The sequence below is a fragment of the Stegodyphus dumicola genome, chromosome 9 (assembly GCF_044657685.1).
Source record: "Stegodyphus dumicola isolate Sdum_Otavi_A_Nest chromosome 9, ASM4465768v1".
NCBI lineage: Eukaryota > Metazoa > Arthropoda > Arachnida > Araneae > Eresidae > Stegodyphus > Stegodyphus dumicola.
This window is the reverse complement of record NC_140776.1, coordinates 57,949,536-57,967,231: the sequence shown is the minus strand read 5'-3', so window position 1 is coordinate 57,967,231 and position 17,696 is coordinate 57,949,536. Positions and strand designations below refer to the sequence as shown.

The 17,696-nt window shown below is 35.7% G+C and overlaps 1 long non-coding RNA gene across 1 annotated transcript in view; it reads right to left on the bottom strand.

Annotated features, from left to right (window-relative positions):
- Positions 1-252: 252 nt before the first annotated feature.
- LOC146995359 (uncharacterized) overlaps positions 253-17,696 on the bottom strand; it is a 29,405-nt gene continuing 11,961 nt past the window's right edge. Inside the window, exon 2 of the long non-coding RNA XR_015042992.1 lies at positions 253-419. This is a non-coding gene — a long non-coding RNA (uncharacterized LOC146995359). The remainder of the gene's footprint in view (positions 420-17,696) is intronic.

Sequence of the window (17,696 nt, the reverse complement as noted above, 5' to 3'; positions counted from 1 at the left end):
CCTCATAAAATGTGCCAGGGGCGTAGCTAGAGGGGGGCATCTGTCTCCGGGCGCAGAATCCAAGGGGCGCCAAATTGATGTTACGACATTTTAGAATTAAATGTTTTCCATCCTTGGCAAGCAGTAGGGGGCGCGAAATCTTCAGTTGTCCCTGGGCGCTGAAAACCCTAGCTAGGACTCTGGAATGTGCAAAACTCTAGTAGGCAGAAGAAGAGTGGTTCTTATTTAACAGATAAATAAAACAGCTGAGAATTTCCATAAATTCTTTATTAAGAAAAATGCGCAACTAATTTTATTAAAAGAACGTACATAGTCATAGTTTTTATATCGTTCAATAAATTCTTTAAATGTTGTAATTTTCTTAATGGCTTCCAATCAGAAGTATACCCTGAACTGCATTTTAATTGGTATGCTGCCATCTATTAGGAGAAAAAGATAAAATGATAATTGAAGTAGCTCCGTATAAATTCAAGAATAAAAAATCAGTATGCTGAATTCAACATTTTAAGAAAGTTACTGTAGTATAATGCAAACTCTCCCTCCTTCTTAAAATACCCTTCTGAAAATCATACGTGTCATAATCTGAGCCGTTTTACATTTAAAATGTGTATTGATTTTTCATGCGTTTCTTTATTTACGATAAAAGAAAGCCCGCTTACTTAGTTCTTGCCTCAAGGCAGATATTTGAAGTATTATAATTACATTGTCTGTATGTCATATCAAACTAATATATGTGACGCCGTCTTATATGTAATTCATTTTATCCTTGTAAAATATTTTCAGAAAAGATCATCTTAGATATAAAGCTTTCTTACCTTCGGGTGTAACCAAGTATTATTTGTTAAAAATATTAAGCTACTAATGAAAATACGTTATCAAAATTAAACAGATTTAAGGGATTTCATTGCGAGGAAAATGGTTACAGATACTATATTCGAAATGCAAGGTTCACTGGCATATGCTGCAGATAATTGTACGCAGTATTATACAGCCAATTCCAATGCAGTTACCATGGTTCAAGCAGGAAGCTGAGAGTAGCAGAAAGCCTCTCTGTGTATATTATAATATGTTCGTCAGAATTATAATCAGAAGATTTGAATGACCAGTTCATACGATAATATAATCTTGGAGATCATATAGTTCTACCACCTTAGCATGATAAACACGAGCCCGTGGAAGGTAAATGAATATTATTACATCTTCATTTAAATAAACACAAATCTGGTATTACCTCCTTAAATCTACACAATCAGATTCAATGCTAGACATTCTGACCCTACAGCTCCTAAATTCTGCCGCTGGGTGTCTTGTTAAAGTCTAAAAACTATGGCTTCCGTGAATTCTGGCGACAAGTGCTGGTGTCTTGCGCCGCGTCTGACCACAATTCAGATTTATGATCTAAAACGCGAGTTAGTTTGTACTTTAAGCTAATGAAATGCCATTATAAACCATGACATTATCTTAAATATAAGCGGTAGCTTTCACAAAAAATCTGTCATAGGAGGATTGCTGATGAAGCGCATTTTCTTTTCAAATTAAATGTACTCATAGAGTCGTTAGGATGAACCCTGATTCGTCCGTAAGCAAACGCACAGATTTCCACTTCGCTACAAATCTTGTCCAATTTTAAGCGTCCATTGCCTAGTATTATTAGTAGATTAGGCATAATGATTTATGTTTCCATTTAACCCTTCGCGGCACGGTGTGTCCGGTCTGTGCACTCCTAAAAATTTCCTTCTGTATGCGCAGAAAAATTGAAGAAAAAAGGATTTATAGGCTACTATACGTTACTCTGATCCTTCTTTATTTATAGTACATGGCAGCCCAACACAAACCAGTCCCTATATTTTAGTCATGTTTAGTTTTTAAAGACCCTCATTTTTCAAAGAAATCTTCCAGAATTTTTTTTTTTTTTTTTTTTTTTTTTTACGATATGAAAGGAATTATTTGAAAAGAAATTTCTATGGTATTTTCTTGGCTGTATGCTAATTTCCTTATTCTATATTAGTTTTAAATTTTTGCTTTGACATCTTGCCTAAAATCTAATGGCGAAGATCGTGTGTGACCAGAGTGGGATCATTGAGAGACTAGGACAAGACCAACAACTGTATCTTTATTTCTCTGCAGCTCACCGGTCAGCACAATAGAAAGGTGGGCCGTGGGTCCACATTTGTGTTTCATCTCCTGTTTTCTCTTCTTTTCTCTTTTTTTTTTGGGGGGGGGAGGGGGGAGGAATGATTTTCTGAAGGTCAGTTAAGTTTCCTGAAGGTTTCATGAAGGTAGTTAGCTGTTTCGCTTTTATTCAAAGAAGTTTTGTTAGCACTACGTTATGTTAGTTTTGAGTTGTTACTTAATTTTATTTTATAGTTTGTAATTTTTAATTGTAGATATTAGTTTATTTTTCTCGGATTTTTAATTATTTTCCAAATGGATCGGAGAGGGCTGACCATTTCTGAAGCACTTAAAGCGCTATACGGATTACCTTCAGATAGTGAATCTGATATGGATCCCGGTACATGTGCAAAACATGCAATGTTGAGTTGTGCTTTTCAAAAGTGGTGTCACTCTCTTCGAAAAGTACAACCATAAAAAATAGACTAAAATGTAAATATGAAATGTAAATAATGTAACTATCATATACCAAGTTACTTTTTTTTCATTTATACGCATGTAATTATCATCAGGGGCGTAGCTAGAGGGGGGCAAGGGGAGGCATCTGTCCCCGGTCGCAGAATCCAAGGGGCGCCAAACTGATGTTACGACATTTTAGAATTAAATGTTTTCCATCCTTGGCAAGCAGTAGGGGGCGCGAAATCTTCAGTTGTCCCTGGGCGCTGAAAACCCTAGCTACGACTCTGATTATCATATAACCAAGAAAAGCTTTTTTAGCAGGCACCGCCGTAGCACACCTTGGTTAATAATAAATCTGCTACGATATTCAGAATCTAGTGTTTTTTAGTCGTAGGCAAAATCTCTTACTCTTTTACGCGTTTCTCAGAAACGCTCATTTCAGCACTCTTTTCGAAGCTCTGTTCATTCAGTGAGCCCGCTTCGGGCACACCCACAGAATTAAAATGATAAGTGCTATTTTCATAAAATTTTACCTGTCTGCTCTTCTAGGCCTGATAAGATTCCCTACATTTTTTATGGGGGGGGGTCGAAATTTCAACTTTAAAAGGTAGCGTGCCGGAAAGGTTGCGCATTTAGAAAAATTAATTATTATATTAATAATGCTTCATTTTAAATGTTAACTTTAGCAATTTCCCTCTAATATCATCGTCACTGCATAAAGGCGCTCACCATGCCCTTGCAAGACGGCGTCGATTAGGTTTGGCGCGGGTCTGGATATAGTTCTACCACCTTAGCACGATAAACACGAGCCAGTGGGAAGGTAAATGAATATGATTATATCTTCATTAAAATAAACACAAATCTGGTATTTCCTCCTTAAATCTACCGCAGATTCGATGCTAGACATTTGACCCTATAGCTCCTAAATTCTGCCGCTGGGTCTAAGCGTAGCTTTCGTAGAAAAGCTGTCATAGAGGATTGCTGATAGAGCGCTTTTTGTTTTCAAATTAAATGTACTCATAGAGTCATTAGGATGAACCCTGATTCGTTCGTAAGCAAACGCACAGATTTCCACTTTGCTACAAATCTTGTCCAATTTTAAGCGTCCATTGCGTAGTATTATTAGTAGATTAGGCATAATGATTTATGTTTCCAATTAATAGTGGCGAAGACAATTCTTAGTTGATTTAAACAATCTATCTGCTTAATAGAATAGCTGTTTGAAGGTTCACGTTATTCACTGCAGTTGCTGCTCTAGGTCTTCTTTTATTGCACTTTTATATTATTTTTTTAATATTTTGGTATTGTTTCAGTTTATCATCACAGAAAAGTCTGGACATTTCGGCTTGATTCTGGAGAGCTTCTATTTGACCAATAGATTCAAACTGTACTAATCTTTTGAGTGAGGCTTCAAAGATGCATTACAAATTCCTGTTATCTGGAAATTACTCTTCACTGTGCAGTACTAGCAAAAAAAGAAAAAATCTCTTTAAAACGAATTGAATTTCGAGCACAGATAACAATGATACCCTTTTCTAAATGAAATATTGATTATCTTTATATTTCATGTGCTATATACACAAAATACACAATTTCCTTTCTAAATTTGTTGTGTTTTCTCCTTTTGTTCCTTTATTTGGGAAATCAGTTTATGTTGCATGCTATGTATAGACTTTACGATATATCTACAGCTTTATATACTATAGTTTGTGTTATGATTTTATGGAACCTGTACACGCTTAATACGTTTTGGAAAATAAAGCTAATGTTCTAGTTTATTTGGATTGCTCTATACTCAACCTGATTTTATTTATAGATAAAAAAACTCGGATTTTTTATGTTTCCAATTTTTTTTTTACCAAAACTAATAGTTAGATTTTTATTCTAGCATCTTTCCGTTTTTGCATATCCTTAATACACATCTGCGCAAGGAAAAAAAAAGACATTAAAAATTATTCTTAAATAAATGGAAAAAATAAGGCCTATAGGAAATCAATTTTTCTTCTGAGCAGGCTTTTTTGTAGAGTGACATCAGCAACAAGTTGACAGTTAGTAGTAGATACATCTTCACTGGTGGCAACTACAAATTTTGGAAACAAGCCTAAATCTAAATATAATGAATTGGCAGAACAGTTCCGAATAGTATCGCAATTCCATCAAAGTCTTTTAATTTAAAATTCCTCGGTTGGTAGAACGTTAAAGTACTTTTTGCTCATAATTCAAAAGGCATCTGCATAAGTGTTGATATCCAGATGGTATAAAATCAAGGAACTCATCGTGAGTATTATAATTTTCATTTCTGAGTTTGATTTGGTATTTCCTGCCTGAGCCTAGCTTTAAATTACAACAGAATTTGTGTTGTAATGGCATTATAAATGCGCTTTATTTCTTCATTCTTCCAGTGACAGTCATCAGTAACAGTTTGACCTGTTTCTTTATCGAAGAACTACTGCTTCAGAATTTCATGATGGCATTTGGTTTTTATAAAGCAAATACAAAACATCATTTAAAAAACCGAGTATGAGAAATTTGAAGAAAACTAGAAGAGGACGTAATTTCAGACTGGATTGCGATCGATTTCATTAAAAATATATAGAAACAAGATTTAAATTAATTAAGATTTTGATTAATGATCAAGAATTCTTAAATTACAACTAAAAAAAATTCGTGTTCGAAACTTCAGAATGTAGAATTAAATAAAAAGTCAAATAAAAGATTTTCAAATCAGATTTCAAAATGGGAAAAATGTAATTAATAAGGTTTGAGAATGTAAACTTTTTTTTTTATTATTAAATTGAAATTTTATTTCTGTGGGAAATCGAATAAAAATAAAAATCAATTTTTTTGTTTATAACGAGGCTTTTAACTATTCGCTTAGAAGCAACAGACAAAATGATGAATGGGCCTATCATATATATATATGCCTGTCGAATGGTTACTTCATTTATAGGAATAATGGCATTATGTTAGATCCTGATACTTGAACGAAAAACTTAAAATAAGTAAATAGTGCACTCTGCAAAGAAAATTTACATCGTGATGAGATGAAAATCAACTATAGTCTTCTTTTTTTTTTTTTTTTTTTCCCTTCAACTTTCGATTTTAAATTTGGGGTCAATGAATGTAGTGCGTAAAAAGTAGTCATGTAATGAGATGGTTAACGGCGGCTGACTGATAGTCCAAAGTCCGAGGTGTAGATTCGATTTCGCGTAAGGTGTGACCGTAAAATATCCGTGCATCCTAAATATCATCGAATGTAGTGAAGAATAATCTACAGCATCAACAAAAATGTACTTTTTCATATTTAACAAAACTGTTGCAGTATCTATGAACAAGCAATTCAGAAACTTTAGATAATGTTGCGTGCGTACGGCTTCGTAATAAATTGAATGCACAAGTCCGATGAAAAGTGAATAAAATTTATTCTTATCACAACAGAAAAAACAAAATGCTGACATTTCTTCAGAGATATTTGTACAATATCGCAATATCTCACAGTAGTTATATTCTAAACTACTAAAACGTTGAATACAACTCAAGTCAAAGCAAAGAAACGCAGAGAAAGCTAATGCGAATTCGCCGCTAATATTCTATATGGTAAACAACAACAGTCTTCTAAACAGATGTTTTCCTCCAGCTTTTATAAGCTTTTTAATCTGTCACGAGAAGCTTCTCGTAATTTCCCGAGTTTTCTGGAAAGGAAAAGAGTACAATTTTACGAGATATCTATTTATTAAATGCGCGTGCTCCTGTATTTTAACTTTTCCGGGGTAGCTTTCCGGGGTAAGTCTCGTCCAGCATCGCATGGGGATATAAAGCAATTTTAATTAATTCTACTAAACAAAGCTAAATAAATACAAAAACCGTAACAATATTATAATTTACATACAATTTTTAACTTTATTATTATCTTACTTTTCTCCTAATATGTATCTCTTTCATCAGAATAGCTTGTCTATTAAGATTTATCCAAGAGTATAGAAACACTAATCTCAGTACATGAGAGCGATCGGTGTATGCATCGGGAGCTATAAACGAGCTGATGCAATCTTATCTTTCGAAAAAACTGCACAACATTTTAAAAACGCTAAATAAAATATACAGTTTTAAAAGATTCCACAAGCTTTTAAAAAGAATGTCATATATAATCTAGTTGAAATAATTACATAAAAAATCAGAATTACATTAGAACACAAGAAAATGTAACAATGGTCCTTACGAAAGCAATATTATTCTTTCGAACAGCTCTAAAATCAGTTTTTTGTTCTCAAACCTTTTTTGCACAAGATAAAAAATAACCTGATAAATGGAAAGAGAGTCATCCTCTAAATGTCAACTTTAGAACAAAGTTCGCTAATAATTTAACCTGATGTTATATAGGGCTTTATTCCGGAAATGATCTGAATGTAGCATTAAAAACTATGAGCTGGAAAGCAGTGACTGAAAGAGTCAAGCCAAAATACGATTTCTTTACCATCGATCATTAATAGGATATTTATCACTCGTATATCCAATAAATGTTTTATTCAGAGCATTCTGTGTAATCAAACTGTGTTTTCAAAAATTTTGTGCACTCTGTGTTTTCAAATGACGTCTTACGGATAAAGATAATCAATAAAAATATTAGTGATCTTTTATTTTCCTAGCATATAGTGATGAATTTACTATTCCACTAAGATGTCCAATTTGGCCAGGAAAAAAAAAAAAAAAAAAAGACCTATATTCCTTAGCCAGCTGCAGCCGCAAACTCACATCTAATATTTACATGAACGTCATTCTATTAATAAGATTTCTTTTCAAATATTCTTCGAAATATATGGTCATATATTTGATTCAAGCTACCTTTCACTGAAACTTTCATAAAAGGTATAATTATTACATAAAGAAAACATGTAGGGTTATTAACTGTTATATGTGGTACAGTAATTAATAACAGGGAAACGCTTGCCTTCGTAGAAACTGATCTCAGATACCTGATTCAAATTCTGCAGATAGATATCATAAAGCAAAACTGTACCAGATATATGGAGGTATCAAAATCGTATGGAGGTATCTTTCTTTTCATAACCTCTGTGATAGCTTGGCCAATGAAAATAATTGTCTAAATATACTTGCCATAGTAAAATGGCTCTAAGGAATCTAGGTCCTTCCTTATTTAATTGTCTGGCACAGCTCCGACAAGCATTACAAAAAGAGGTGATCTTCCCAATTATTTTATTTCCCTCCAAACGTATTCGGGATGCTATATGCATAACAAAACAATTCGTAATTTCAAAATACTAAGAGCGTTCTTTCAAAATAGAAGATTAAGGGAAACTCAGGGAATACATACAGAATTACATTTATTCAGAAGAGTACCAAAAGCAATAATTTATTTTGCGATATAATATACATTAATAAAAAAAACTTTTTAAGATGTGATAGATTTAGACAAAATACATGCTATTTCAAGATAAATGTCATGAAAGAATATGGGTCACAGGTATGATAGCATAAGCTTACGATAAGACGCTTTAATATTTCAACTGCTTTTAATGTATGTTTGCATGACCACTTTGTGAACGCAAAGAAAAAAATAGATATTAATTACGAATAGAATTTCCATAAACAGTCTTTTCTCAAATTTGATTTTTAATCAGATTTTACTACAGAAGTTTATCTTTTTGTAAAGCGGTCTTTTCTGAATCCATGCTAAAAGGAAAAACAGCTGCTGAAAGAAATGTTTGTATAGAAATAGAGGAAATAAATTTGCTCCTTACTCTCCACAGCTTGTAAAATCTGTCTCTTCTATTCCACATAAACTAAACTAGATCCTACAAATCCTGTAAGGATCTTAAGTTTTACTAACGTTTATTTTATTTTAAATCTTTACTATCACTTCTTATTTTCTACTTCCGGCCAGAATTATAAGCGTGAAGGATTTTATGCAAAGTTGTCTGGCGAACGCCAAGTATTTAAGTGTGGCCTTTTTGCCAAGCAGGAGAGAGGAAGCAGTGAGTTCGAAGCAGGCCGCTTACCTTAGAAGTTACGCAGTTGCTATTTGCCTTCCAGGCCAGAGGTTTTAATCCTCTTGATAAATTAAACGTATTGTAGTGTTCACAGTCTCTGTGCTACATACGCTTCCTGTTATTATAAGGCCAATCTTATTCTAAAGTTAAATTAGAGTTTAGTTTTATTTTTATACCTTTTACGTTAGACCCCGAGTGGAGGGTCATTGTATTCCGAAGTACGGAAGTCATTGTATATAAAGAAAAATAAAGGGTCTTGTATACCCTTCGTCTGTATCCTGTCTACTTACTACAATTAGTGAACATAGCTTTAGTAAGCTCTCTGTTCCTAGTCAGGTCATTGTATGTTTCCGAAGAAGGTTAGAAGAAACATTGAACCTGATAGTGGCGCCCGACGAAGAATAACCATGGCCGAATTTCAAGAAGAACCTGTGCTGCCTGCAGAAACGGCTCAGAATCCAGAAATGCCAGCTGCCGCTCTGGAAGGATTTGGGTACATCGTCCAGACCATGCGCGCTTCGATGAAACCAGAAGCAACGTTTAATGGAAACTCACAGGTAACCAGTTTTTTGGAAAAATTGGATGACCACTTCATGCTCTACCCCGTGCACGAGTTTCAAAAAGTTACCTTAGCTACCAGCGCTTTGAGGGGCCAAGCGCTTAACTGGTTCAAATGTATCGGCAGAAGTCTCTTGGGTCAAGCAGGAAGTCCCACCTATACTTACGAAAATTTCAAGACTGCCCTACTAAAAGCCTTCCCTGTTGTAAGGGATCGTGCGAAATTAGAAACAGAACTTTTCAGTATATATCAACAAAGAATGGAAAACCTCTCGAGCTTTATTTTAAGAAAAATTCACGTTTTCAAGCTCTTGTATGGAAATCGTCCGCATCCTGAAATAATTCAAGTGATTTTGCCGAGGTTACTACCCCAAGTGCAAGACTTTATTGAATTACGAAATCCGACTACACTGGAAAAGTTATTTGAGCTAGCAATGCAGTTTGAAAGTAGAAGAACGGCGGACGTCGAAAGAAGACGCCAATATCAACAGCGAAACCAATTTGGTACGCCAAGACTACAGCAAACTCAAGCACATGGCTACGGAGAAAAAGCGAATCAGTGGGCAAGGAAACCCGAGCATTCAAAAACAGCCGGCGAACGTCGACAGTTCAATAGCAACCCAGGAAAAAAGTCTCAAGGCCAGTGGAGAAAGAAGGAAAGCACCGAAAGGAAAAATAGTTTAAACTAAAACGGATTTCTGCTGACGAGAGGGTGCGGAAATCTGAAGGCCACGAAAACCCCTCTTCCTACAAGTTAAATACAGTAATGGTGAAAAATTTAACTCTTCCGAAGATTGAAGTCTTGGTAAATAATATCCCGGCCACCGCACTCCTGGATACCAGCGCGCAGTGTTCCTGTGTGGCAGAAGTCTTTTTTAGAAAGTATTTTCGCAAATACCGCATATATAATGCGGATAATACAACAGTATTAGCGGCGCAAGGAGAACAATGTAAGTGCGTAGGTAAAGTACCTTTGTACATCCGTATCAAGGACGAACAAGTAAAGGTGATGTTTTTTATAGTAAAGAATTTGCAAGCAAATTTAATCCTAGGAATAGACTTTCTTTCAGACGCACAAGCTACACTGGATTTTAATGCAGCGTCCCTTAAGCTGACGATGAAACCAGTGCGTGTAGAAAAGGTTGAGCCGCCAAGGTTAAATCTTGACCACCTGCCTAATGACGAGCAAGATAGAATCCGACAAGTGGTAAGTGAATTTGCTTCCTTATTTAGTGATATTCCAGGATTTACTCAGGTTACTAACCATAGTATTGACACCGGAGATGCATTGCCGGTTCGTCAAAAACCATACCGGTATGATAAGAAAAAGGAAAAAATTATAGAATGGCATATTACCGATATGCTACGTAAAAAGATCATAACGCCTATCTCAAGTAGTTATGCTAGTCCGGTGGTTTTATGTAAGAAAAATAATGATTATCCTTTGGAGCATCCAAAAAGGTGGAGATTCACTATTGATTACCGTAAATTAAATTCCATAACGAAATATCCGGTATATCCGTTACCGATCATAGAAGAAATTTTAAGGAACATAAAATCAACCAAATTTATGACGACTTTAGACTTAACGAATGGTTATTTTCAAATAGGGGTCAGGCCTGAGGACGTGCCTAAGACTGCTTTTATAACCAAGTCTGGCACTTATGCATTTTTGCGTATGCCGTTTGGCCTTTCAGGCGCCCCAGCAACATTTCAGCGATGCATGGACATTGTGTTAAGACCTGTTCTTGGAAAGTCCACATTTATCTATTTAGACGATATCATTATTACTAGTGATAATCTCGACCAACATATACAGGATTTAAGACAGGTGTTTTCTTTATTAAATGAGGCCGGTCTAAAAGTTAATGTCGAAAAGTGCAAATTTGCAGGCCCTGAATTAAAATATTTAGGTTACAAAATATCGCAAGAAGGGATCGAGACAGATGAATCAAAAATAATCGCTGTACAAAAGTATCCGACTCCAAACACGGCAAAGAAGCTCTCTTCTTTTCTAGGACTTTGTTCATATTATAGGTCCTTTATAAAAGATTTTGCGGCTATCGCTGAGCCATTGTTAAAATTAAAAAGGAAAAAGGCAAGATTCTCGTGGACGGCTGAAGCCAATAGTGCTTTCGAAAAATTAAAACAAGCATTAACGCAAGCCCCTGTGTTGAAATTTCCTGAAAAGGATGAAAATTTAGAAATTTCAGCGGATGCTTCGGATTATGCGGTAGGAGCGGTACTTTCGCAAAATCAGCAGCCCGTGGCATTTTTTAGCCGAACTTTAAATCAAACACAAAGAAACTATTCCGCGACCGAGAGAGAGGCACTTGCAGTTCTGTTAGCAGTGCAAAAGTTCCGAGTCTATTTTGGAAAGGCGCCGATAACAGTATATTCTGATCATGCGGCGGTAACTAGATTGTACTCAGGGAAAAATTTATCCCCAAGGTTAATAAGATGGGCACTCAAGCTGCAAGAATATAATCTGGTAATCAAGCATACCCCCGGAAAGGAAAATATCGTAGCAGATGCCCTATCACGAATTAAATTAGACGAACAGGGTAATACCGTAAAAGTTGCAATGCTGACAGCGTGTACAATAAATTCCCGAGAAACTGTAATAACCGAACTGGGTTTGGAAGTATTTATCCTGAGTTTGGAAGTATTTATGAGTATTTGAAGGATCCTGAAAATTTTAGCCACCAAGATATTGTGGCGATAAGAAATAGGGCGGCCCATTACGAACTAATAGATGGTCTATTATTCTACACAAAAACTACGAATTCCAACAACGAATTTCGACCTGTTATCCCAGCTAGTCTTAGATTAAATATCCTGCAGGAGCTCCATGACAGCCCTTTAGCTTCTCATGCTGGTATTCGAAAAACCATCCAACGCGTACGCGAGGCAGTCTACTTTCCTGAACTGCAAAAGTTAACAAGGGCGTATGTCCAGTCCTGCCCAACATGTCAAGCCGTTAATTATATTAATTTCCGCCCGGCCGGGTTTCTAAATAGTATTAAATCCGAATTTCCAAATGAAATAATCGGCGTCGATTTATTGGGCCCTTTCCCAAAAAGTCAGTTTAACAAAAGTCGCTATCTCCTTGTTATGGTTGATCATTTTAGTAAATGGACCGAAATTGTTCCCTTAAAACGAGCCTCCGCGAAATTAGTTACTGATTCTATTTTAAATAAATATATTTTAAAATACGGGGCGCCCCTAAAAGTTATATCGGATAATGGACCTCAATTTGTAAGTAATATATTTGAAGACATGTGCCAAAAACTGGGCATACGTCATTTAAAAATGGTCCCGTATCGGCCGCAATCAAATATAGCGGAACGGGTCAACAGAAATATAGTGAAAATTATCCGTAGTTATGTTAAAAATTTTCATAAAAGCTGGGATAACTATGTCAATGAATTTGCTTTCGCCCTTAGGACCGCAAAACATGATACAACGGGCAAAACTCCTGCTGAGTTATTTCTAGGCAGAAAGGTTATAACACCGTTAGATAAACTATTTTATGTGCAACAAAGAGCCCCAGAATTTAAAATGGGTGATATAGAAAAACTAATAAAAGAAGCAAAAAAGAATACGGAAGTAGCACAAAGAAAACAGAAGTTATACTATGATCTGAAACGACGGGGAGTAACTTATAAAGTAGGGGATGAAGTTTTAAAAATCAAGCATTCACTTTCTTCAGCACCAGAAGATAAAACTGCCAAATTTTTTCCACGCTTTGAAGGACCATGTGTTATAGAAAAAATAACTCACGCTGTTGTAGTGTTAAAGGCAAGAAATGGTGAAACCTGTTCCGCAAATATTGATCAAATTAAACCCTACTTCGATCGTAATAAAATGAAAATCTTTTCAGATCTTTTGCAGGATCCGGTACGGCAGACACCGCAGGTACAAGTTCCAGAGGTGGGAAAACGACAAGTACAAGGGCAAGCCAATGAGAGACAGAAGCAAGTGAAAAGAAAATTGCCCCGCGGAAAAACTGAAGGTAAAAAGAAAAAGAAGCCGTTCCACCGTCCAGAAAACAGAGTGCACGAACACCCCCAGAATGAAGAAGGGAGAAGGACGACGTATGTGGAAAGGACCGGGAGAAAGGACGGCAACTATAACCCGGCTGTGAAACGGAAGATTGACTCATCCGACAGAACTCTCCGCAGCAAAAGTCGCCGAACTGCGGAAGGGCCATCAGCGGCGGAGGAAAAAGTACAAGAAAAATTTGAACGGCCAACAACGAGGTCCAAGCAGGATCACGACAGAAGTTTCCCGGTTCCACCAAGACCAGCTGCCTTCAAACGGCCAAGACCACAAGCAGAGCACAAAAGGAAGGTGTTCAAGGGTGGCCGTACTGGTGAAAAACGGAAGCTTCCAGAGGAAAGCACTGAAGGGCGGGCCCGTACAAGAAGGAGGATCAACCAAGCTACTATCAGCTATACCTTTAAAGACTGGGCCCAGAAAAGGATGTCTGAATATTACAAAGATAAGTAAAATTTTATGTTACTTTACAAACTTAAGTTAATCTTTCATTCTTACTGCAAGTGGCAGATTTCAAGAAGTTTTACCTCATGCGAGGTCTACCTTTATCGCCAAAAGGGCGAGAAATGAGTTGTGACCGATTTTCTTATTATGTTTTTCAATTACTCGCGCGTAAAACTAAAGTTGATGTATAATAGCGTTGTGTAAAGACTTAAATATTGTAAAAAGTTATTGTATAAATTTTATTTAAAACATTCTAGCAAGAAAGAAGTTTTAGTCTGAAAGACTTTTTGAAATGTAGTATTATTTCAATGTAGAAAGAATTGGCACTTGCTTTGAAAAGAATAGAAGTTAACAATGTACTACTAATGTATGTTTTCAAATGTGTAAAATTAACGGCATGTTGATATGTTCTTGTATACATGTGAACTGTTATTTTGAATGTTAAGAAATACCGTGATATGGTAAAAGTGAAAGTAATGTTAAAAATTTGTTATTCGTGTGACTGTAAAGATTAAATCATGGTGAATATGTGTTAAAGGTTGAATGATGTAGTTAGGCTCTCTGACGCTACACTTTAGAGTTAGCCACTTTCAGAATAGTACCTCAGGGTTTAGAATTGAAAGTAGGGTGTGTTAAGAGGTCTCGTATGTTGAATTTTAACACGTTAGTGTTTTGATTGTAGGAGGAAGTGTGGCACACGTAGACAAAAACACATACGTGTTTGGTGTTCTTTTACAACACATGTCAGAGAGCACAGGGAGAGATAATTAAAATAGTCATGAATGAAATAAGAATGTTAAGAGAAGTATATTCTATATGTTAATTGCAATGTCATTCTGTAACATTTCATTAAACTAGTTTTCCTTCCAGATCTCTGGAAGGAACCAGGATTGAATAAAGCTCCTGTTTAGATGCAGTACAGATGAAAAAAAAAAAAAAAAAAAAGATTGTTGTATATCCCGGGAGCTGCTATTGTAACAAATTTCTTTCTTTTAAATTTTCTAGTTTCTAGCTAAGTTATGATTGTAAAAGGTTGGCCTCGCGTTAGTTTTTAGAGCTAAAAGTTTTCAACAAGGTCGTTTTAGACCTCAGTTTCAAACAAATTAACTCTGGCGGGAAGTATGTAAGGATCTTAAGTTTTACTAACGTTTATTTTATTTTAAATCTTTACTATCACTTCTTATTTTCTACTTCTGGCCAGAATTATAAGCGTGAAGGATTTTATGCAAAGTTGTCTGGCGAACGCCAAGTATTTAAGTGTGGCCTTTTTGCCAAGCAGGAGAGAGGAAGCAGTGAGTTCGAAGCAGGCCGCTTACCTTAGAAGTTACGCAGTTGCTATTTGCCTTCCAGGCCAGAGGTTTTAATCCTCTTGATAAATTAAACGTATTGTAGTGTTCACAGTCTCTGTGCTACATACGCTTCCTGTTATTATAAGGCCAATCTTATTCTAAAGTTAAATTAGAGTTTAGTTTTATTTTTATACCTTATACGTTAGACCCCCGAGTGGAGGATCATTGTATTCCGAAGTACGGAAGTCATTGTATATAAAGAAAAATAAAGGGTCTTGTATACCCTTCGTCTGTATCCTGTCTACTTACTACAATTAGTGAACATAGTTTTAGTAAGCTCTCTGTTCCTAGTCAGGTCATTGTATGTTTCCGAAGAAGGTTAGAAGAAACATTGAACCTGATAATCCTACTGGCGATTATGAAAATACCAGCACAGAAGAAAGGATGAAGATAACCCTTTATTAATTCCAATTAATTACAGAAAGGCACAATCTTCGTGTTTTACAAATAACACCGTCAACTTACGGTGAAAATTAAATGTAGAATATAAATAAATTCAAAGTCTAATTAAAATAGTGTTGGATTAGCACGCTAAAGTATGGTTAACTTAGGTTAACAAAAACCTAACTAGCGTGACGATTACCCAAAAGGCCAAGGGCCCTGGCGTAACAGCGAAATAGCAACGAAACGTTCGCTGGGCTACTAAGAACACGCTTTGAATAAACTCAGATATTCACCCGTTTAAATGCTCACTTCACTTAACTATATATTTACATCCTGGCGGGGAAGTTGGGGAGTTCAGGAAAGGTATCAAACTTAAAATGATTTGTTATGCAAAATAAGGGAAACCCTACAAACTGATCCAGTGATTCTGATAGTGAATATAGAGATTAGGCACGAGTAAAGTGGAGGAATGAGAAATTGTATCTATTCCTTCATAAGAAGTTTAAAATTTGATCCTTTTCATACATTGATGGGCAGAAATATCCGGGTAACCTCTTATTGTCTGCTAGAAAGTGAATGATCAACATAAAAAAGACGTAGCCCAGACTGTCAAAGTACAGAAACTTTTGGTACCAAGCAACACAGAGTAACTTCAGTTTGAAACTGTGTCACTTTCACTTTTTTTAGGATGGAGACGAAACTCAAGGCGCTGAAATTTGAAGCAACTGGAGGGATCCAGGAGAAACCAGAGATTGTGCTAAGCAACGTGAAGAAAGAGGACAGCAGAAGGCCCTGCATCAAATTGGTATGATTAATGAAGCAATCCCAAGGGAATTAATTCAAAAATGAAATGTCCACTAAAATCTCAAGTTAGTCTGAAAGGTTTTATAGAGTCAGACTGAAAATATTTTGATATTATCGTGTAGAGATATTGGAATTTTTGAAGGTCGGAGAGATGAAAAATTGGAAATCGCCTTCGCCGGGAATCGAACCACGGACCTCTGAAATACCGGCTCAGTGTGCTGACCACTACACCACGAAGGCACGCTAGGAATGCGGGAGAAATGTCTTATAATCGTCTAGTCTCAAACGACTCTTCTCAAGGCCCAAGTTTTAGAAAGTCTCCAAATCATTCTACAGTTTCTTATGTTTCAATTTGTTTCTGTTAAAAATCAAGAAAATTCGGCTGTGGAGCCTCTTAAGAGGGGGAGGGTTCGCTATACCTAAAGTTCCAATTTGATTCAACCAGGGACAGTAAGTAACGTTGAAAACGTTTCCAAGAAAATATGAGCACTTTCGAACAAATATCTTTATTTGATCACAATAAATTTATCATTTATCCTAAAAACTAAAATTGAAAAGAATTTTGACTAATTTCAGATGATTAATGTTTTCTCATATACCATTTTCAAATGAGCAATAACATAAAATGAGAGAATATATATATTAACGTCAAACATCAATTACGATATTGTTTAAAGGTTTCTAGTCATGCACCCACAAATGACTAATTTAATTTTTTTATTAACTGAAAGATAGCAATATTCAACAGAAGAATGTAGATGTTAGGAATTTCAGCAGATTTATTTGCTTTACTTATTCTGAGCACGTTTTGTGCAGATATAATTCTCAAAATTAAAACCTTCATTTAATTCAAAACATGAACTTCATAGTTTCCATATGCTGTTACAAATTATTACCTGTCAATGATAATGCGAAAGGAATTTTGTTATAGAGTAAAAAACTAACTTCAGCAGAGACAATAGCTAGTTCAAATAATTTCCACTTAACGATAGGATTCAAGTCATATAATCTCTGCAAACCGACGTGATCATGGTTTGCAAAGATGTCATTTCCCGTTCTTTCTCCCATTCTTTTAGAAGACTCAAAATGAATGCCAGATAACGATAGTATTACCGCAGAATCCTGCATTCCTCAAAGGGTCACGGTTTATTCTGGCACCAATAATACGTAATAGGCTGAATTTGAACAGTTTCACTTCTAACTTAGCTTAATTTCTTGAACCCTATTAAGAGTGTCAGGCAGTTTATAACGTCATCTGTGAAAGTAACTTCAGATTCAGAAAAAGCTTTAAACAGCCTCGTTATTTACCATTTTAGACTGAACGGCTTGTAATTAAAACTAAATCTCTGCAGCTTGCAAGGTTTCAGGTAACACAGAAAATGGATTAAAATTCAAAGTAAAATTAATCTGGAAACTCATAATACAAAAGCCTAACAAGCGTTCGTACAATTCTAACTAAATGTGCTAGTAAATTCGGCTGGGGAAGGGTAGAATTGACGTTTGATCAGGTAAAGTCTCA